A 24,381-nucleotide genomic window follows, 5' to 3' on the forward strand; every position below is an offset into this window, starting at 1 on the left:
GTGAGCAATTTGATTTGGGCAGCATGATGCACTTCGGAGGTACGAACGGAGCCGGAGGTTGGGGGCTGGGGGCTCCCCTGTTGCCCAGTGATCTACTACGAGGCTGCTCCTAACAGCAGGGCGTTGTTGCCTCTCACAACTTACTTTCTCTTTCAACCGGGTGAAAAAACTTTCAGAAAATGCTTAGTACTTGCAGAAACAAAAGTGCATAGGTTTGTTTTTTTTTCTTTTGAATGTTACCAAGAAAGGAAACAAGGCTTTAATAACTCCAAAAATTTCCCACTCCACAGAGGTACTGGCACAATATAATAATATTTGATCACACTTCTTCTAAGGCCAAATACGGTCAATTAGCATATGGTACATGTGGAACCATGATTTGGAAACTGGAATACAGGATATGAATGTGTAAATATAGAACCTGAATAGATCTACCTATGGATATCTAGCAGAATTCTGAAAAAAATTCTTTTAGGATTAATAGTGTCATTCTTTTTTTTTTTTTTAAGATTTTATTTATTTGTTTGAGAGGAAGAGAGCACTAGAGAGAGCAAGCATGAGTGGGAGGCAGAGGGAGAGGGAAAAGCAGAGTCCCCACTGAGCCAGGAGCCCAAAGCAGGTCTCAATCCCAGAACCCTGGGATCATGTCCTGAGCAGAAGGGCAGATGCTTTAACTGACTGAGCCACCCAGGTGCCCCAATACTGTCATTCTTAATACTAATTAAAAAAAAAACAAAAAACTAGCAGAAACCAGGTTTAAGGAAACTGTAGTAAGACTACAACTTTAAAAAAAAAAAAAGGCTAAAAAGAACCAACTCAAGAAATATTTTTGTTTTCAAAAAACTTTCTGGTCCTACCTCCTAATTATTTAAAAACAAAGTCAAGTTGGTCATAAACTCTAAGATTCATCCACCCTCCTGACTCTGCTCTACACTCAGGATTTCTCAACTACTCCAGGCCTTCAGCATGTACCCAGCTGTGGCCAACAACCTCTTCTGTCTTTTTCGCTGGAATCTTCACGTGCTTCACCTGCAACCATTCACCTACTTTGGAAGTCAGCTAAGATGTCACTTCCTCCAAGAAACTCCCAAGATGTCACTTTCTCCATCTCCATCCACCCATTTATTGGCACGGTCTTTTCTGAATTATCTTTGCATCCCCATATGGTATGTTACTCCCTTCTATGTATGACCCACTAAATTATATGTCAGAAACATCACTCGTCTCAGAACCCCAGTGCCCCGCACGGTGATGGAAAATATATGGAGGTCCGTAATTTCGGTAAATTAAATCATTGATTACTACATCCAGACTGGAATTACCTCTAGGGCACAGAAATACATAAACACACATATGAACACACCCTATAAACACACGTATAACACAACACATGAACACAAACACACACACACACACACACACACCCATCACTGCCTCTATCAATTACTCTATTCCCAGGTCACATGGGCCCTCCCACTGCCTAGGAATCCTCCCCCAGCCCTGGACAGCTCCCTCAGACATTCCACACAGCAGCTTTTCTAAAGCTTCAACACTTTCAAGCCCTTCCTCCTCCATATTCCTCTCCCTAGCAGCAGATGATGGTCTTACATATCACAGGTATTTCACAGTGAAAAGAGCAGCCCTCAGGCATGAACCCTCCCTCACCTTCCCACCACCCATCTTTAAACTATCTTTCTGTATGTTTCATTTTACTCTTCCAGTTTTGCCTTCCCTTGCACACCGTAAGTGTCTGCCTTGACTCGATCCTTCTCAAAACATCCATTCCCTTTACATTCCCTCTATCCGTGAATACCCTGCCTTGCCCACATGCTTTCTCTTAGTCTTCAACATACCGAGGTAGCTCTGAACTCGAGGAGGTGGCGTGGCAGGAGAAAGGGGACCCTGCCTGGCTACGCGTCCTTCCTCTCCCTAATGCTCTTCATCAGCTGTTCCCAGACCCATGTCTAAAGAGTCATCTCCACGTGCCGTTTTTCCGCTTCTTCAGTTTTGAATCTGTATCAGTGTGACCTCCACACTCACTACTTTCTGTTCAGCAATGGCCGTCAAGGCTCCAGTTCGAGCCAAATCCAAAGACTACCCAAGTCCTTATCTTTACTTGACCTCTAACAGCAATTAGAGTTCCCTCTTTCTTGAACCTTTCCTGTCTTGAACCGACACATTCTAACCTTTTGATTTCTCCCATTGCTGCCCCTGTAGTACCCGCCTTCAGAGAGAGGAGCTGCGGGGAGCTGGGAAGGTTCTTGGCGTATGCCATGCTGGTATAGCTCCCAGGACTGGTTACGCGCTAACCCTTTGTTTGGTGTGACACACTTCCTCATCCCTTCGGCTTGGTAAATCCCTTCTTGTTTAAGTTCTATTCAAATATCACCTTCTCTGGACCGCTGCACCAACTATGCTAAACACTATCCATCTCAGAATAGCCTCGATAACGTTATAGCTCTTGGAACTTTGGCCCCCAAGGTTATAAATTCCCTGACAACTGGGTCTACCACCACTTTTTTTTTTATCCTAGTTCCTGGAACATAACAGATGCTTTTAAAATGTTTGATAAATCAATAAATTTTATTTCAAACTCACAGGAATAAACATGTATATAAGGACACATCCCCAACAACAAGGAAATAGTTCATCATGACCTGTGGGGCCCAGGCCCCACAGCATGAGAAAGGATAATGGTACCACTAGAAATATCTTCATTGGTTGGTGGTTATGTCTAAATACAACCACAAAATCCATTTCCAGAGTTGATTATTTTTCCTTTTTTTTTTAAAACCATGTTCCAGGCTTAATCTCACTCAGGCACAAAATATACTTTAATTAGTAAAATGCTTGCAAATGGGTATTTTGGACATTTTTATTTTTCTGTAGCAGAGATATTCTACTCACTTCAAAAAGAGTCCCTGAAAAAAAGTATAGATAGACAAGCTTTGTAAGTTCAGTACAGTTTAATTGTAAAATGTATAGGCAAAGATGATAATCAGAATGTTTCCTATTATCTAGGCATAGAGGCTGAGCAGTCAAAATGGACACCAACCTTTATGCTCTGTTAGTGTAGCTGCACCGGGCAATGAGTGTTGCAGTCCTTGATATGGGGCACTGGGGTAAAGAACTGAGATTATATCTAAACTTCCGATATCAGATATCGGAATATCTGATCCTCTTTATTCAAACAGAAGAACTTCAGGGAAGACTGGAAATCTTCATAATTGGAAAAGGATCAAAGATAAAGTAAATTAAGATTGTGTAGGATCTGGATCAATACTGAATTCTCAAAACATTATTTCGACTAGTAATGGATATTTATTCTAGAGATAGAGAAGGTGCTTGAAAGTGTGTGGGTAATGTCCACATTGTAAGAATTCTTACAAACCTATCTGTCCTAAAATTATGTGTTGTTTGTAAATATTACTGAAGAAAATATTTGTACTGTAAAGATATTTACTAAGAGGTAAATTGCTTCTGAAGGAAATGTTTGTCCTATACTTGAACATATTATAATAAACTTCCCTGCACAAAAAAAAAAGAAAAAAAATTGGACCATTTAATAGTTTTGCAGTAAGAATCAAACTTCTTAAAATGGATATAACCACAAGCCCTCTTGTACCTACTGATCAAATTCCAAACACTAACCGAAGAGCTCCTCACATTACATGACACGTTCTACAAATAAGCATGTTCTGCCGTAAAAAGCAAGATCCAGTTTCTCCTTGAGTGATATCAGAAATCACATACATTTTCTACTTTAAGATACGAAGAGGGAAATAGAAAGGAAAAGAGGTGAATGTAAAGCTGGAGGGTAGGAAGCTAAGAAAAGGATCAAGGATAAAGTAAAACAGTGTGGTATATTGCTAATAATGAGTCGCACAGTATATATTAGCATCAAAACGGACAGTGGATAGCTTTGTATGGCTACTTAAGGGCTGCCTACATACTGCAATAGAGGATAAATCGGTGCTTGCAAGGTAGGAGACTGAAATTCTGTTTTGGAGAACTGGATGGCTTCTATGAGCAAGGTTAAATGTCTTAGTCATATACGTGTGATCATCATTTCAGTTCTTCTGAACCATATATAGGGAGGCTGGTCCTACTGCCTCCCAGAGCAGTTAGCTGGGAATTTGGGGGACTTTTTTCATAAGCTTTTATTTTGAAATAGCTTACATATTAAGGAAGTTAACAGAGTAATTATTTGAGGTTTGGTTTTATTTTTTTGTTTGTTTTGTTTTGCTTTGTTTTTTTATTTACTAAGACAGCTTCAACCTAACTGGACAAGAAAGCCAATTTCACCATACAATGTTTGAAGTTGACAAAAAGAAGCCCCTTGCCCCAAACCGTAACTTTTCCCCCAGACTCACTGATGTCTACAAGTCCATAATTAGCAATGCATGACATTAGTGAATTAACTCACAGTACAATTTTGCCCAGGGCTTGCCCCAAATATTAACAGAGATTTCAGTATGCAAACCAACTAATAAGCATTTCTGGAAGCTATATAGCTGTTTCTCTACTCATTAAGGTACTAAATAGAGTAACAAGGCCGTTAGTTATTACATGGGGAAAACTGCAGTCTGAATGGGTTAATGCAGTCTTCAGCAGTATTCAACTCCATATAACAAAAAGCTGAGATCAGTGTTTCTCAACAAGGGGTAAGCACACTATTGGTAGCACCCATGGCCATTTTAAGTGAGGCAGAAACAACATATTTTAATAGATGCTTCAGAATGCAAAAACTAGCTCATCAAACCTGTGATCACATGGATAGCACTGCTTAGAAAGAAGCTAACATTTAATACAAGTAATTTAGAGAGTAAAACTAGTATACCAAAAAAACAAAAACCCTAAGTAAATATATTGGCAAAAATCATGAAGGAGATATGCAAATAAATGAAGTTTTAGAAATACTGCTGAAAAAAAAAGATAACTTTTAACCACACATGCTGACTGTTAATGTGCCCAGCCACTCAGACACATTGCACTGTGTTAGAGTGACAAGCTGCTGCCAAGAAAAGGAACATTTTACTAAACTCAAGTAAGTCATCTACGGTCTGTCAAAGTACTCCTTTACAATCTGGAGGGCTCAATATCCTAAATCACCAAGTGGTCCCTTACTAGAAGGATAATGAAGGGGTCATGATTAGAAGATACACTATTGCCAAAGATTAGAATTCCAAAAGCAACTGATTGAATAGCACTCAATAGAAAATTGGTTATTGTCCCTCCAGTATTGATATTTAAGACCAAAGAAAACAGGAAGCCTCGATGCAATGATTAAAAAGTGAATTTTGAATTGTCTCCTGTATTAGGCAAAATAAAAAAAAAAAATTAGAGCCTTAAGATCATTAGAAGATAAACATCATGATGGCAGGCTGTACTTCTTCTGTATACTGGCTCACTAGCTTTGCACCTAATTTGGTCTTCATCTGGTCCCTACTGCAAAGTTATCTTCCTGGAAGCTTTTCAAGCCACTATCAAAGAGTATCCAACTTTCTGTTCCTCTCAACACCAGCACACGCTTGCCAGACCTTTACCTTTATTTTTTTTTTCTTTGAGGCACTTGTTAGTATTTGGTGTCATATTATGTACCTATCTTACTATCTGCTTTCATCTACTTTTGCCATTAATATGTAAGTTCCATGACAGCAGGCAGGTCTCCAAGCCAGTTCTCCACTCAACAGTCCGAACCGAAAGTGCCTCGTCCAGAGAAAGCCAGCAGTCTGTTTGTGGGATGAGTAAATATTTCTTAGTATATCTGAATACTAGTTTGTAAGTACTTTATATAAGGTACAAGGCCTGTTTGATACACTGCCTCTGTCACCTTTATAACTGACTGAAACCAGCATCGAACTCCACTCACCGGAAAGAGAGCATGAGGCAATGAAGTCAACAAAGGACTGTATTTATGTACCTCCTCAATTATGAAGTTGATGGAAGATTTTCTTATCCACAGAATAATGTAAAATAGTTACATGTGGCTTTACAAATTTAAAACACCTAAATAATCATCTGTGACTTCCTGACAGAATCAGTCTTCAATTCTGGCAAAAGAAGGGAAAATTTGCATTTTTTTCTGAGGCTATTAAAACAGGCAGCTTTTTAACATTTCCGGCTATTCTACAAGAAAGTATAATGACATAATACTATAACGCCACTTTATCATTCTTCAGAAAAACATTAAGCCTATTTAGTGTTTTGTCTACTCTACATATTATACAAAGAAGTCATCTTGTTAACCTTACACAGTCATTTCTGAGCTGTCCATATCATTTAATATTTCAAAATAACAAATAGGAAATCAGAACACAAACTACAACAAAATTAATAATGCTGCTAGGTGCTCAAGAGCTAAAATGGTAGGAAAAAACAAATCTCACCATTCCGGCCATTTTCAGGAACAACAATACATTGACCCAAATGGAATCTACCAGTGTGAAATTAGCATGACAAAACTGAGAATGCCAAAACATGATATTATTATTCTCAGTGCAATGCCATAATTATAGACTTTGATTCTAAAGTTTACCCAAATGAGTTAATTTTATTTGGCATAGTAACTGGGGGCCAAAATCTTAGTTGTTGTTTTTTTTTTTCCAAAATCTTAGTTTTAAATTTTTTACATTTCTATCTTTTGAATACTATCACCTACCTTCTACAAGGTTGGTGGCACTTCAGCTCAAAACATGTTTAAATATGATCTTCATTGCATGAGAAATGGCAGCAAATTCATCTATGCTTCCCTAATATTGTTATTACCCAACTCAAAAAGAACTATGAAGTTGGTCAATGAGAAAACATGGCAGCTCGTGCATCAGTGAGATCTACTACATGCATTCCTCTCTGTCCCACTGTCCCAACTTTCCTTCTACGGCAGAAATCACTCTCACAACTGATGGTTATTAAGGTCCTCTCCACAATTAACCTGTGCCTGTTTTTCACTTGAGCAGATTCAACCAATTGAGCTAAATTATAAAGTCAACATGAGAAGAAATGATCATATATATATGTGTACATATATCTGTGTATATAAATATATGTGTGTATACATATATACATAGAGAGTGCATGTGAGTCAGAGTACACCAAAAATAAAGTATATCTATTAGAGCCAGATTTAATCATAGTTGTCACACTTCTCAGAATTTTTAAAATCCTAATGTGGCAATAACCCTCAATACTGTCAAGTACATCTAAGTACAAAACCTCCACTTTAACAGATGAATATTGAATTTCCAGATAGGTCTGATTTAAAACCTAACACAGCAACCTCAATCTGGGAAATTTCACTGATTTATTTCTATTGAAGATAGCCCAAAATATGTGGGCAATTATTAATCATTATGAGAAAACTAAGTAAAATGTATGTCAATAGTTAAATAGATCTCTATTATTATAAAGAGATAATTATTCTTCAGTATATAATGAATGAAACCAATACAGTATGGTATTATAAATACAGTATGGTATTATATTAATGTATCCAACTTAAGGAATTAGTGGACTTCTCATGACACAACACAGTACATAAACAACTTCTATCCATTTAATCAGCAAAAATCTCTATCATTTTATAAATGTATCTCTTACTGCAAACTTTACAAATACTCAAATAGTCAAAATACTTATTGCAAACTTTACAAATACTCAAGCTATAAATCATGCTATAAATATAAATCATCCTATAAATATCATCCTATAAATATTTCTATTGATATATTTAACCTTAAAATTTATCTTTTTAAATAAACTTATTTCTAGTAACAATAAAAATTAGAATCTGTTTAACTTCAGCTTTTCACAAATTCACATACACTCACATATAAATAAGAATTCTATTTTCCCTAATTGTGAGTCAAGACCCCATTGCTTTTCCCTAATTTAAAGGAGGAAGGAAGATATGTAACGAAACAAGGACATGCTCTGATAACTCCTATTTTCACTTCAGTGTAGCTTAAGTATCCTTTTGAAGAAGATTCCCTATAACTCACATACTTATCTGAGATGCGCACAACAACAAATTATGCTCATATTATTGCAATTGTTATATAATAACCCAGATCTTCAAACTGAATTTTGCAGAAGCCTAGAATTTTAAAAGCCAGTCCACATAGGGAGGCATATTTAGTTCATGCCTATAGGTCTCAGTATTTCTTACAAGACTTAACATAATTTTTTTTTAATTTGAATACAGTTGACACACAATGTTACATTAGTTTCAAATATACAACACACTGACTGGACAAGTTTATATATTATGCTACGCTCACCAAAGTGTAGCTACCATCTGTTACCATACAATGCTACTATAGTATCACTGAAGATACTGTGCCTTTTATTCCCAAGAATTATTCATTCCTTAACTGGAAACTTGTATTTCTTACTTCTATTTCCCATTTTGCCTATCCTCTTACCCCCTCCGCTCTGGCAACCATTAATTTGTTCTCTGTATTTATAGGTTTGATTCTGCTTTTTGTTGGCTTATTCATTTTTTTTTTTTTGATTCCACATATGAGTGAAATCATATGGTATCTGTCTGTCTGTCTGAATTACTTCACATAGCATAATAACCTCCCCCTAGGTATGTCCATGTTGTTGCAAATAGCAAAGTCTAATCCTTTTTATGGCTGCATAACATTCCTGTGGGGTGTGTGTGTGTGTGTGTGTGTGTGTGTAAATATACCGAGTTTTTATAAAAAGAGAAACACACTGAAATCTGCAAGTCTGAAAACATAACATTAACTGAAAAGAGAATTTGTCTACATGATACCTGCTTTTTTAGCTACATGTACACTGTTTACCACACCTTTGTGTCCCTCTAAGTCCTTGAATTTCTAACATATCTAAGAACTGAAATCTCATTATAAATGCATCAAATGATGCAGACCTAGAATCTCTAAGTCACTGATACACAGGACCTTTTTGGCAGACATACATGAAAATGTCATGTCTTCACAAAACTCATGTTCAGAAAGAGATGGCAAATAAAATAAAAACCTATGAAGTGGTACAATTAGGACTATGAGAATAAAGGATTCTCATATAAGAATTATAAGGCTCAGGAGCAAATTAAAATTTGAACCAAATACAGTTTATTTAAGTTTTAAGCCTCTTTTCTCCCTCCAGACCTAGACTTCCACAATGCCAGTGACTACAATAATCTAAATTATTCCTAAATCAATTGATAATTTGCACTCTTAACTATGGTTCTGCTTTTTGGGTGTACTGTGAAGCAGGGCATAAATTATATGGCTATTCTCTGTATAGAGATAGAAACTACTAAATAATGGAAGAGATAGTAAAGTACAAATTAAAATGATGAACAAAAATCTCTAGCAAGTAATTTACATGAATTACATACATCAAGTTTACATCTTTTCTTTCTCCCTTTCATTGGTTTTAGACATTGCTAAATGAATGCTTTTCAATTATAATAAATTTAAATCATACAGAAGGGTTTTAATAAAGTCCAGCTGAACGCTCCCACCCCACTCCACTGCCAAATCAGACCCCCTACCATCCCAAAGGTAACCTCTTACTAGTACAGTATATACAGTCCTTTATGTGCATTCACATAAACATATCTACATACACACACTCATAAGTTTATCTTATAGAAATTATGGAAACATATAATAAGCATATTTTTCTGAGGCTTGCTTTCCAGGACATATGATAATGACCTTTGTCAATACACATAGGTCAATGTAAATACTTCTTAATAACTATGCATTATTCCACTCTTTGTCTATTTTTTTTTAATAGCAGCCACCCCACCTAGGTTAATGCTAATATCTCATAAGCAACACTGTGATGTATGTATAAATCTATTCTTACATTGAGTGGTTTCAATAACATACTTACAACATAATGTATATGTACATAGTAACTATGAACAAGGAGCTTCCTATAAGAAAACATTCACCAATCTGTGCTTCCACCAACAGTGAACACTGCTTTTCTATACTGCTAAATCTAATCCAGGCCTTTAAAAGATACAATCCCTATATCTAGACTGTAAATTTCAGAAACAACAACAACAAAAAGATTGTAAATTTCTATTGTGGGAATAGGCCAAAGGTCTGATGCGTCTTTTCTCCTATAAGCAGAACTTAAAACCTTGTCTTTGTATTTCACAAAATATTTTCAACCGTTAGCCCTCAGATGGCAGCTAATCAATGAAAACATTTGTCAAATCAGTTTTTCAACTCCCATTATCTCAAAATAAACCATTTTACCGTAAAACAATCCTAATGTTTACATTTTGTAATAATTTGCTGAAGAACAAGAACTGGGAGTCTGAATGAACGTCTGGGTTGACAGAGAATCAAAACGGACAATATACAGCTCACTATTCTTTTCTTATTAATAAAAACAGAATGTGTAGTTAACAGAGTCTGCAGAGCATGTTATATTTGGAAATCACTGACAGCACAATGTCATATGATTAAGGGAATGCTTTTTTTTTAACACATTATTTCTACAAATGTCAGAAAATATCCGGCTCCCCCCCCATCTCCTTTTTTAGACACAAATTGACTAAAGGAAATGGTTTCTGACAACTACTATAAATAATGCAAGGCATTATCAAACTAGCTAAGGCACAATAGAAGTGTGGTGAACTCACGTAGGCCTGCACACATTTTCTCGTGTGGTAATTTCCCCCCGAGGCTGGGACTCCTCATGTAGTCATTTCTGACCCTGGAGTAGAGTGCTTCCCGGAGTCACCAAGTCCATCCAATTAAAACGACAAAGGTAAGTGTGTATTCTTATAGGATTTTGCCAATAGACATATGTCCTGTTAGATAGAGAATAAAACATTCTCCACTCCCTCTGCCTTCCTCAAACTCTTCCTCAGTTATTAAGTAACAGCTCACAGAATAAACAAGTACCAACATACGATGGTTCCCTGGCAAAATGTAGGCATTTTAAATGCTTTTATTCTTTTTCACAATGTGACTTTACCATGTTGTCAAGTGTAAATAAGGTCTTGCTTCTCCTAGGAGATTTCATTCTTAGCATTCTGTACTTTCCAAAAGAGTACACGGACTGAACACGCTATGAACAAACTAATATGGCATCTGAGGTTTGGGTCCTTTGCTAAACAGAAAAAGAACACCCCTTTCTTTGTTATTTTAATTACCTATAAGGTTCTGCGATTCCAAAAAAGCTGTCACATGTGGAAATCCAAAGAGCTGACCACACCCTTCTAGTGAGACTTATTAAGGTTCTGCGTGTTTCCACCGGCATCAGATACACATAAAAAGCAATGACCAGCTTTCCATGGCCAATTACAATGTACTGATGGTCGCTAATAAACTCAAACAACTGCCAACAGTTCATTAATAGGGACACTTTTTGTTCTTGGATACTGATGCTCTAGAGTCTTGGACTATCTGCATCAGTCACCTGGGATGACTATTAAAATATATATATTCCTAAGGCCTACCTTAAACCAACTGAGGATAAAGACCAGGAAAATACATTTTAATTGAACTCCTCCAGGTTATTCTTAATCTCATATTTTGGCAATTATAATCAACTGAACCTAAAATATTACTTCCACTAAAGATTGTTTACTACGTATCTACCCAAAAACTTCCAAAGAACTCAGAATATCTGTCCTGAAAAGTCAGACTGTTTGAGATTGGTAACAAGGTTTTTTACTAAAGTCTATGAATTACTTTAGAAACTTGATCCACCTGCAAAATGTTTGCAAAATTCTGTTATATTCACTTTTTGAAGTATTATTTTTAATCAGGTACCATGCACGTTCCTCCACATCACTCTAAGATACTACTCATCATGTCTCAAACAACTTATATTCTCATCCTATTCAATAGTCACTCCAAGTTAGCATGCAAAAGTTACTTAGCTTATTAAAAAAAAACCAAAAACTTCCCAGTATATGTGAAGGAATGCACTGGATATATTTAAAAGGCAATCATAAAGAGATCTTCAAACTTCATATTGTCCTATCATTTAAATGTCAAATAAACCATTATGTATAAACACACACTAAATTCTTTAAAGGCAGTGATACTTAGATTTCTTATTTCTTGCTAACAATGAGAATAATTTATAATAGTGAAGTCATTTTGTAAAAAGATGAAGAAATAATTAAGCACCTACTCAATCACAATATAAGATCAACTGGTAATAACATAGGTAAGTATGAAATAGGAATTAATTTATGAATGGGTGGGTAGGTATCTACGTATGTTTGTGTGTGCATCTGTGTATGTGTATCCAAAGAATAAGGAAAAACTTTTATGAGGGAATTAGTCAAATCACGGTCTTCATATATAACAAAAAAACTCGCTCTTCATTTATTTTATTTAGTTAAATTCAGTTAATTAAAATATAGTGTGTTATTAGTTTCAGAGGTAGAGTTCAGTGATTCATCAGTCTTATATAACAGTGTCCATTACATCACATGTCCTCCTTAATGCCTCCCCTCCAGCAACCCTCAGTTTGTTACCTATGATTAAGAGTCCCTTATGGTTTGTCTCCCTCTCTGATTTTGTCTTCTTTTATTTTTCCCTCCCTTCCCCATGTCTCCGTTTTGTTTCTTATATTCCACATCTGAGTGAAATCATATAATTGTCTTCCTCTGATTGACTTATTTCCTAGCTCTTCATTTAAATTGAAGTAAAAACTGTTAAAATTAACGGGTGGGAAAGAAATTATTTAATCTTCTTGCAATAAGAACCACTTTATTCTGGATAAAACTACAAACTATGCTCTCTCCTTTATTAAGTAATACACCCTTGAAGTGATGAACTTTTGAGAAGTTGGTTTATGCTACATTTCTTTTTTGAGTTTTTATACAAAATCTGCAGGTGTTCATGTGATTCTTTAATAGCAAGTTTCTACTGGAGGAGCCAAGTAGAAAAATTTGTTTTTTCCCCCAGAACTCATACGTTCTATGATTGTACAACACAGCAAATAATATTTTATATATAGGTATACAATTATTTTTATCTGATTGTTGCTATTTGATCCTCACAGCTCTTAAGAGATGGTTCCATTATCTTGCCCTTTGTGAACAAATAAACTGAGGCTTGTACAGTTTGACTGACTCACCAAAGTCCCCCAAGCTAATTAAATGGAAGAATCAGGATCCCAAATCACGTCTTCTGATTCCAGCTTTAAAATTTCTTTCACAACACATGCTGGCAATTTAACGCCAAGCTTTACAGAAATGACAATGACCGTAACTATGATAAAAACAGAGAGAATGGGGCTGGAGTGGGATGTGGTAAAGCGCAAACAACTGTATCACCCAGGGCTTGTGCTGAGATTTAAGCGAAAGAGAAAGGCTCACATATGGATTCTGAAGGAGATAATATGGTCCCTTACAGAGCTGAGAGATGGATGCTACTGTCCTTGTAGGTCCATGGATATGCACTCGACACTAATAATGTACACTTAGGGATGTGAAAATTACACACCACGTCTATCAGCTTCTTGAGACTGTTAATCAATTTTAATCTAGTAATTAATGCATAACAGGGTTGTAAATAGTCAGTAACTGATTTCAATATTAATTGTTGAGGAAGAGGTCTGTGAGCATGATTTTATTTTTGTCTGCCCTCTGAGCAAGAAGAACCCACATTTTCTTCAGAGCTTTCATTACAGGAGCTTAAAATGTATCAGCTAGAAACCTTCCCTATAAGTAAAATGAAATGCTGCTCTAAAAGTATAAAATTGAATATGTGCTAAGCACGTCTGCATATAGTAAGGCTGATCTATATCAACTACTAAAACAGTGTTTGAAAAGCAGTGAAGGGGATAGAATAACTGTCTAAAACACTTCTAAGCCATGGAGAGTCAGATAGATCTTTTGACAGCTGTTAAAACCATAGGAAAGTACACTAGAGAGAAAGCACTGAGGGTTTGAAACAGCATAAATGATATTTTTCTTTTACATGTAACAAACCTGTTCTGTATTATATTAGTTTCCTTATGCCACAGAGAAGTGGTAAATAATGCATTGCTTTCAAATATGAAGGTGCAAAGTCAAACAATTAAAAAACAGCTTATTTATTTTTTATTCATTTATTTTTAGTTCTCTTTTTTCTTCTCGACTCTCCTAGAAAAAGAAATATTTTCCTAAAAGAAATCCAAATATGTCCAACACATACAATAACCTTGTTAAATGAATAAACACATCATCAAAAATAAATACACAGATAAAATTATATCTATGTCTTAATTATTAAACAGTTTATTGATGGCCCTTTATACATAACCTAGACACAGAGGGTATTTTTTTTTTTCTAAGATTTTATTCATTTATTTGATAGACAAAGATCACAAGTAGGCAGAGAGGCAGGCAGAGAGAGAGGAGGAACCAGGTTCCCTGCTGAGCAGAGAGCCCGATGCGGGGCTCGATCCCAGGACCCTGGGATCATGACCTGAGCCAAAGGCACAGGTTTAACCCACTGAGCCACGCAGACGCCCTTACAAAGGGTATTAATACATGGATCCAGCTGTGAAGAATTTATCACCTACAGGGGAACATAAAACAAACACACCTTTTCTGTACACAGTAAAAGAAAGTGAGAAGTACACAACAGAGATAACAATAAAGTTTGGAGAGTTAAAGGAGAGAGAGGTCAGGGTGGTTTCATGATGCATAAAACATTTAAGATGGAAAGATAGAAGGACGAATCTCATTTGGTTAGAGACAAAAAGGAATGGCAACCCAGAAGGCAGGAATAGAGCCAGAAAAGACAGGGGTATGGGAAAGCACAGAACAGGAGCACTGGGGGAACTGGTCCGTATGGAGCACCCATGTGCCATGGGGCTGGCGGGATATAAAGCTGCATTTGGGCACTGGAACCAAATCAGTAAGGGCCCTGAAGGCCAGGCGGAAGAATTTGGGCCTCACTTCTTAATTAATTGGAATTCATCCATTCCAAGATTTCACCCAAGGACGGAGTCAGACTATTTAACTTAACACCCTAAGGGCTAAGAATAAGACCGTACATGAGATCTGAAGAGATCCTATTAAGTAAACTCGGGATTTTTCTACTTCCTAAAGCTTTGCTTTGGTTGCCAGAAAGCTGAATGATAAATTTAGGGCTCGATTTCATCTCAAGTATTTGTTTCATCCCTTTTCCTTCTAATTGATTTGTTAGGTCTCTTTTTTACAGTCCCATTTTATGTGCACTTTACTGTTATAAGCCGACGCACATCTTTTTGGATGGAGCATACATCACACATAAAATGGAAGTAATGTTTGTCCTGGTACCAGGTAAGGTTGTAGATGGGATACTTAAAAGGTTCAGAAGAGAAAAGAGAACTTATCAAGGGGTGCCCGGGTGGCTCAGTTGTTAAGCGTCTGCCTTCAGCTCAGGTCATGATCCCAGGGTCCTGGGATCTAGCCCTGCGTCAGCCTCCCTGCATTGGCGGGATGCCTGCTTCTCCCTCTCCCTCTCCCCCGCTTGTGTTCTCTCTCTCTCGTTGTCTCTCTCTCTCTCTCTCTCTCTCTCTCTCTCTGTGTGTGTGTGTGTGTGTGTGTGTGTGTGTCAGATAAAGAGAGAAAATCTAGAATTCACCATCAAGTAAAGCGTACTCCTCTAAAAATATTTCAGTGAAAGATGGTCATGCTGGATGAGGATACCCAGTTACTGCAAGGGCCAATTACTCTAAAATCTACAAGGCTGGGGGGCGCCTGGGTGGCTCAGTGGTTTAAGCCGCTGCCTTCAGCTCAGGTCATGATCTCAGGGTCCTGGGATCGAGTCCCACATCGGGCTCTCTGCTCGGCGGGGAGCCTGCTTCCCTCTCACTCTCTCTGCCTGCCTCTCTGCCTACTTGTGATCTCTCTCTGTCAAATAAATAAATAAAATCTTTTAAAAATAAAAAAAAAAAAAAAATCTACAAGGCTGGGTTCAGCAACCTTTTTTTTTTTTTGGCCAGGCTGTCCAGTTTGACCTTCCGTGCGAATCAGTGTTCCTACTAGATGCCAAAATGACCTTCTGAAACTTACAAGGCTTCCAAGGCTACAGATATTTTCAGCTGTATCAGCCCTGGCTGTCACAGCATTCTGCATGAGATTGAGTGGCAAACCCGAGCCTCCTGTACCAGCCTGACCTTTCAAACTCAGAATATTGCACTGCCACTCAAAATTGAGTTTCTCTTTCTGCAATACTTTGTGATGCCACTTCTCTTGCATAATAGTAAAAGCATATTCTAAGCAGGCAGTGGTACTTTTCTTTACATGAAAATAAAATACATCCCTGATACACAGGAAACTTAACATGAATAGAGTTTTCATTTGTTTATTTCATGTAAAATACTTATTAGCATCTATAAATAATAGGTTTTAATTACCTGAAAAGATTATTTAAATTTTGTGGCAGTAAGAACTATAATAATATGTCACTATTTCTACAATGGCCAAGATGAAATTTGAGAGTTGTCTAAATTTTATAATTGCACTTGTATAATTATATCTGCTTATGTTAACCACTATGTATTCAATGCCTAGAATATAAAAGAACCCAAATTAATAGTTAAGTGAATATTGCAGAATCTGCACATTTAATTATACTTCATTTATCACAGAACTATTGAACTGAAATATAGGTGCTTCATTTTCTTGCCAAAAAATTAGTATACTAGCATGGCATATTCCTCTTTAAAAATATGCTGAGAATTCTTGGTATGTAAAGGGAAAACATTTTCCAAATCCATGAGTATCAGGTCATTTATAAACAAAACTGCTGCTGTATGAATTGGTTAGAGTTGAACACCAATGGAAGAAAAGAGCAATGGAGATCAATTCTTTAAGACACAGAAGATTCTTAATAACCGTCTCTACCAACTGTTTGATCTCAAGCCTTAAAAACTATTGGAGTGATGGTGTATTCAAAATGACACCTGTCTATCAGAATATCTTTCATTTTATTTCCACGTAGGGTCTACATTTTCACAAGTCCTGCTTGCTGTCAGTGCAGAGAACCAGAAAATGGTATTAAGTAAATATTTCAGAGCAAATTCCTAAACATTAGTTGGTGAATGTACATGTTTGCCTCATACAGTTATTCTATTTTTTTTTATATATTTTATTTATTTGACAGAGAGAAATCACAACTAGGCAGAGAGGCAGGCAGAGAGGAGGAAGCAGGCTCCCCGCGGAGCAGAGAGCCTGATGCGGGGCTTGATCCCAGGACCCTGGGATCATGACCTGAGCCGAAGGCAGAGGCTTTAACCCACTGAGCCACCCAGGCGCCCCCAGTTATTCTATTTTTAACTGTAACTTATGTATTACTCCATAATCCTTTATAAAGGATATGTACCTGAAAGGACGGTAGACCAACACACCTACAGGCACACAAGACACACACCTGCACATGCTCTAGTTACCGTGTTAGGGATATGAGGGAAAGTGAGAACATTAAATCAGACATCTTCAAGTGAATGTCAATTCTCAATAAAATGTTTTATTATTTTAATATTGACAATAAGATTTCTATATTTTAGTGATGAGAGAAATGAACTGAATTCTCTAATGCCTTCCATAATGCAGCTGAATAAATAAGAAGCACATTTGCAACACTCTTTTTGGGCTCAAGACACTTCTTAAAATGTGCCACTTAAAGTCATCCAACTGAGCAATTGGCAGAGTGCTCTGTCATTCAGAAGTGACATCAGAAACTTCACAGGTGGCAAAGATTTTGAGTCTAAAAGTAGATTCTGCTGATCTCGGTGACACCGGCGTAGCGGGTATTAGGTGTGAGGAGAACTAATACTACGCAAACCACAAAGGCATATTAGACCATTTGATCAAGCTCTCTTTCCAAGGCAGCGAAACTTCAAAGTCCACTTCATCATCTCTTCTGCTGTTTTATGACCACAATGCTTCCAAACCCATCTCTCACATCTTCCCTTCATGTAGTCTTTTCAGGACCAACTTGGATTAGGTCTCAAACCGACATTGCTGTCAGTATTTGTGTACTTAATTCATGCCAGACAGATGGAAACAAGCAGACAAACAAACAGCAGAACCTCTGGGTTAGGATCGCAGCACTCCCAGTACGGCACTACATGATCCCTGGGCAAATTACCTGACCTTAACCTTGCCAACTGTCCATTTTCTCACCTGTGAACTAGAGAAGGGGATGGCACCGCCCAACTCTCAAAGCACCCTACAAGAACCATATATGGTCACATATGGAATAGAATAAGTTCCTACCGAATAAGTTGCTATTTTTATAATTATTACGATTGCTAACAGGCTGGTCCTTTTGTGGTTTGGTTGTTTTCATTATTTCCCTAAAAATGGACCTTTTTCTTTGGCCTGTAAACTTCAGAAAAACAGAAGGTATATCCTTAATTTCTCTGGAAAATTTCAATCAAAACCTTACCGTGAAGCTTTTTATGCCGTGGGCTTTAAAGAAGTGTTTTTGATTAAAAATGAATAATGGTAAGCAATAAAAGAAAAATTCTGAGTCTTCTAACTGAGACTGCAGCTTAAATGCTGGAAACGAGGGACGAACCCTTCACAGCTGAATGGGGTCTTAACAGAATACGCACAGTTGCACTTTCTGGAAGCTGGTCTACAAAACACAGCTTTATTTCCTGCTCACAAAGAAAAAGTTGGAGGAAACAGAGCATCATGTGCATATCCAAAACCTTTTGTCATTAAAGTTAAGTGTAACACACCTCTCTCTTATAGTCTTTGCTTCTCTGTTAACATAAAAGTTGCAGGCTCTGAAACCTGACTGTCAATATGGGGAGTGATTTACTCTCCTCGTCAAGGAGTGAGCATGAAGAAGCTTCCTATAAATTAGGCGTCCCCACCTTTCTCCCAGAGTGCCAACACCATAAATAATCTTTTCTGTCTAGTCTAGAATGACACTACATTTGGGTCATGCTTCTTTATCAAACACTAAGAAATATAAGCAGTTTAAATATGAAATCACATAATTAAAATAAATCATGGGATGGCTTTGTCTTTTCTCCCACATACAGAGCATGTAAAGAGTTAATGTGTCTACTGGATGGTTTTAGGCAAATTCCACACTCTGCCCACAGGCAGCCTATTCTTGGCTCCTGTGCCCACTTTGTTTTGCCCGTGCGTTACTTGTGAATATTTCTATCACTACACTGGAAACTACTTTAAGAACAGGGCACATCTTACCTCTTTATCCTCTGAAGGACAGAACATAATAGGTAGCCCATGGATACCCCGTACTCAATCGATATTTGCTAAATTAACAGAGAGGGTTTTCCTTTGAGGCCAAAAGCAATGGCATAAGATTCCTCCATTTTCCTTCTCCAGACATTATATAATTTCATTTGGTATGTGTTCTAAATAGCTCTATGAAGAGAGGAATTTGTTAGCAAAGTGACATGTTTCCAGCAGAACAAGTCTTCAATTAACAGTTTATCTCTTAAAATCGTAAGCTATGCCACACAGTGGCTGAGAACACAGACTGGTGTGTGAATATGATAGAACATGAAAGCATGAAATAACCACATGAAGGAAGATAAGTGAATTTAGCATGCGCTCTGTAGTTACCCTGATCATTTATTCCTCGGTGAAGATTTTATAGCATCACCTTATTGGTGTGAAAGTACATTATCTTCTGGAACCTCACTAAGCTTCCTCTGAGAGCCTCCCAAATGCAGTGTTGTAACAGGTCACACAAATGCAAGCCCTTACCCCCTCTGCTGAAGACGGGAGGTCTAGAGTGTTTTGTTTTGTTTTTGTTTCTAAATCTAAGAAACAAAGATTACAAGCATTTGTCAGACTATATGCCAGCGTCAAAGCAAAAAGATGAAATTTTATTTGCCAGCCTTTGAAGTTAAATTTACACCTTCTCAACTTAGGTCAGTTGTGGCATGGGTGAAGTTTTAAAGTCACCGTATCATAACTATACCCACCCATTCCCAGCAGAATCATAATGGGGTAACAAAGAATGTGGTTCTGAAGTAAGAAAAGACTGGGCTTCAATTCAGTTTTGCTGCTCACCAGCTGTGTAACTTTAGGCAAGTAGGTTAACTTCTCTGAGTCTTTGTTTCCTCACTTCTGTCAAGAGAATGGTGGCTCCTGCCACAAAGTCCTGTTCCCTAACTGCTGAACACCATTACGAGATGGTTCTTTCATAAGAGAATGTAAGCTGGCAACATCTCACAAAGACACTCAAATATGGTAGCTAGCCTCATTACCTGCCCCTCTGTTCATACTGTTTCCTTCCACATTCTGAACAGAGTGGCAAATTTCTCCTCCACACAGCACGCCTTGACTACTCGGTTCCACAAAGACTTCCTTCTTCAGATTTTCTTTCTTCTTTGAATCTCCTCCTTTGGCAATTATACAGGGCCAACACTCAATTGTAGGGGGTCCTGACTGCTTCAGTCGGTTAAGCCTCTGATTCTTAACTTCAGCTCAGGTCATGATCTCAGAGTCATGAGACTGAACCCAGAGGTTGCTTAAGAGTTTCTCTCTCAAATAAATAAAAATCGTTAAAAAAAGGAGGGGGGCGTGGGGGGACCTGGGTGGCTCAGTGGGTTAAAGCCTCTGCCTTCAGCTCAGGTCATGATCCCAGGGTCCTGGGATTGAGCCCGGCATTGGGCTCTCTGCTCAACGGGGAGCCTGCTTCCTCCACTCTCTCTCTCTGCCTGCCTCTCTGCCTACTTGTGATCTCTGTCTGTCAAATAAATAAATAAATATCTTTAAAAAAAGAGTCTCTCTCTCTGTCTTGCTCTGCCCCTCCCTCCCCCCACCTCCCACACATGCCTGCACATGCACTCTCGCTCTCTCTCTGAAAAAATAAAAATACTCAGTTGTACTGTCCGCCTTTCATGTCTTTCCCTCCAGCTCAATTACAAGCCAACGAAGAGAAAATACATAATTCTCCTTAGAATCCCCTGTCCTGACCTACTATAATCCCTTACCTCTAATAGGTACTCAAAATATGTTTGTTAATTAGTTATTTAGCAGAACACAAAGGATGAATTGATTTCCCTGTATTGCTTTATTGTTAACATAGTAAAATAACTTTTTAAGTGAAAAGACCTCAGCACTTAGCAAACTTTAATCCATTACTGAGAAAAAGACACAATAATTTCTTCCTGTATTAACCGCTCCCAAAACAATATTTACTTTTAAAATTCAGTCCTCAAAAACAGATTTCTCTGCGTTATTTCCTACATGCAATTTTCAGTAATTGTGGTCCCCCAGAAAGCATTAGACAGAATTATGTTTGAAGGATATATTTTTTTCAATAATCTCAATTGTTCTGGACATTTCAAATTACTTTTTGGAAAGGTCGTGCAATGCCTCAGAGAGACCTTATACCTGGGTCAAAGATTTGCTTGTATTCCCTGTTGTTCACTTTTGCTGTGTTCATCAAATCTCTTCAAGTCTTCTGGACGGGGTATTTAAAACCAAATACCTTAACTGAATGCCACTAAGTTGACAATGCAACTTTCCCTAAAATGTCTGAGCAATGAAATTCAAATAATGGCTCAAAATAATTTGGAGTAAACTTGTCTAGTTAAAATTAGCCCAATGAATAGAGAAAGCAAAGAAGAATTTCTCATTTTAACACTGTTTAATCTTAGTTACTTAAAAAATGAACACTTTCTGAACATTACCTCTAAACAGCACAACAAAACAGATTTTACCGTATCTTCATAGCATAAGGCAAAAATCTGATAAGGAAAATAAAAATCTAATAATAGAAAAAAATATGTACTAAGTGTGGCTCTGACTTAATACCACGAGACATATAAACAAAAGGCAAAATAAACCACTGTTAACACGGTTTTCTCTGGCTCTATATAAACATGCTATAAAGACATAAACAGTGCAATTTTTATTATTTTTCGTAGATATAGACCATCTAAATAAATAATAAGTGGTAAATATTTATAATAGAATCATTTTCTTGAAAACCATCTTCATTTCATGGGAATTTTTCTATGCATGTTAAATCCAACATCATCTATCATTGTCCTGACATTTTCTGCTTAAACTACCTTAAGCCATCTACTTGTAAAAAGCATGGAAGAACCTTAAGCAAAAAGGCCTGTGAGTATTGCTACTAAGCTTTCTATTCTGTCTGAAGTAGAGCTATCCTCACTACACCAGGAAACTGTGAACTCAGGTAACTGCTTATTTATTCCCATATGTACATCACTCTGTTTTTAAGTGTCTGATTGTTAAGGAGTTCTAATTTCCAGGAAAAAGAATATCACAGTTATACTGATACCTTCCCTAAAATAGCAAGGTCTGAGAAGTATAAATGTCAGTCACATTGAGCACCTTGCAAACTTGCTTTATCATGTATCATCTGTGTGCCACCTGGTTTATCACAGAGGACAGGTGACACCGCTGTTCCTTTAATAAGAGACCAGAACGGCCTGGCCAACATGAAAGCATTTCCCAGCAAATAACAATATGCCCCTAAAGACGAAATTATGCTTACTTCAGAATTACCAATTTGGGATGAAGAATCTGGTGACGTCCTACAGTTCATCAGATCCTGTGCTTTATTTAAAAGAGCTAGACACAGGGGCACCTGGGTGGTTCAGTGGGTTAAGCCGCTGCCTTCGGCTCAGGTCATGATCTCAGGGTCCTGGGATCGAGTCCCGCATCGGGTTCTCTGCTCAGCAGGGAGCCTGCTTCACTTCCTCTCTCTGCCTGCCTCTCTGCCTACTTGTGATCTCTCTCTCTGTCAAATAAATAAATAAAATCTTAAAAAAAAAAAAAAAGAGCTAGACACAGAAACGAAATATTAAGAATTTAATTAACATGTGTCTTCTACTCAATCAAGTTATAGTTCCTGATAAAACACAATTTTAAGTATTTTTCTTTTAGTTACATTTTAAAATATAGCTCTTTATCCTTTTTAAAGATTGTATTATTTATTTATTTATTTGAGAGAGAGAGAAAAAGAGAGAGAGAGAGAGAGAGAGAAAATGAGCGGGGTAGGGGGGTAGAGGGAGAAGCAGACTCCCCACTGAGCAGGGAGCCAGATTCAGGACTTGATCCCGGGATCCCGGCATCATGACCTGAGCCAAAGACAGACATGTAGCTGACTGGGCCACCTAGGCACTCCATAGTTCTTTATCCTAAAGGAGCTCACAAGTAACAATGTAATGAATAGAATATTAAAGATTAAAACTTTTACATAAGAAATTTTTGATGAAAAGTTTAAAAAATTACTATATTTTAAAAATCATTTTTACTACCTCCCATTGCCTTTCAGATTCACATCTAAACAGTTGCCACATACATCCTATAGACCCTATAGGGGGGTCCCAGTCACTTTTCCCCCCGGCATATAGGTCTTCCTTTTCATTTCCTGGCATTCCCCTCACCTTTTTCCTGCAATCTCTACTTCATCCTATATGTGTCCTATCCTTCCTCTATAAATTGTCACTAAAATGCATGCCTGTAAGATTATGGGCCTAACCACATGTCTTGTGCTCCCCATTGTGTATCAAACCTATACCACCCGCTCCCCAATGCCCCCCTCTTACCAATCTCCTCTCCCACCTGATTCCTTCCTTCTTCGAACTACCCCACATGCTGCCTACCTCCCCCCATGCCTTTTCTCTCTATCCTCTTATTTCTAAATGCTGTAAAAGTGTGACTCTGCTAGAAAATTACAAATGTTTATGGTCTCAATCTCCTCTATACATCTAACACAAATATTTTTTTAATCTGTTTTTATTCTTTCATGTACAAGCACGGGTTCCAGAACTGGACTACCTTGATTCAACTCCTTCTTGTGTTTCTTGTTACTTAAGTAATTTTGGACAGTTAACTTGTTGGTGCCTCATTTTCCCATCTATGAAGCTAATATACTAATAGTACCCATCTCACAGGGTTGTTCTCAGGAATCCATGAATTAATTCATAAACCCTACCCTAGCATATTGAAAGCAGTCCAAAAATGTTAATAATCTTCATTATAGTTCTTATCCTCATTACTACTCTTTATCATTGGAGGCAAGAAAAAATTGGTTAAAAACGTGGATTTGGAATAAAGGCAAAGAAGCCTCATAATTCTACAAATGTTAGATTTCTAGTCATGCTACTTAGTCTTGAAGATATAAAGGCCATAAGGTCTACTTTACAGCTGTAAAAAAAAAAAAGATTAAATGAGATATTTTATTTAAAAAAATATAGTAAGTAGAACTTCTTTTTTTTTTTTTAAGATTTATTTATGTAGTTCAGAGAGAGAGAGAGAGAGAACACGAACAGGAGGGGCAGAGGGAGAGGGAGCCCCAAGTCTGGGGCTTGATCCCAGAACCCTGAGATTATGACCTAAGCCGAAAACTAAGAGTCAGATGTTTAACCAACTGTGCCACCCAGGTGCCCTTGGAATTTCTATTATTAATAATT

At 37.4% G+C, this 24,381-nt stretch overlaps 1 protein-coding gene across 17 annotated transcripts in view; it reads right to left on the reverse strand.

The window, feature by feature from the left end:
- Positions 1 to 24,381, reverse strand: part of MBNL1 (muscleblind like splicing regulator 1) — a 203,227-nt gene that overhangs the window by 148,262 nt on the left and 30,584 nt on the right. The gene's annotated exons all lie outside the window — the stretch shown is intronic.

Source organism: Meles meles, chromosome 4 (genome assembly GCF_922984935.1).
Source record: "Meles meles chromosome 4, mMelMel3.1 paternal haplotype, whole genome shotgun sequence".
Lineage (NCBI taxonomy): Eukaryota > Metazoa > Chordata > Mammalia > Carnivora > Mustelidae > Meles > Meles meles.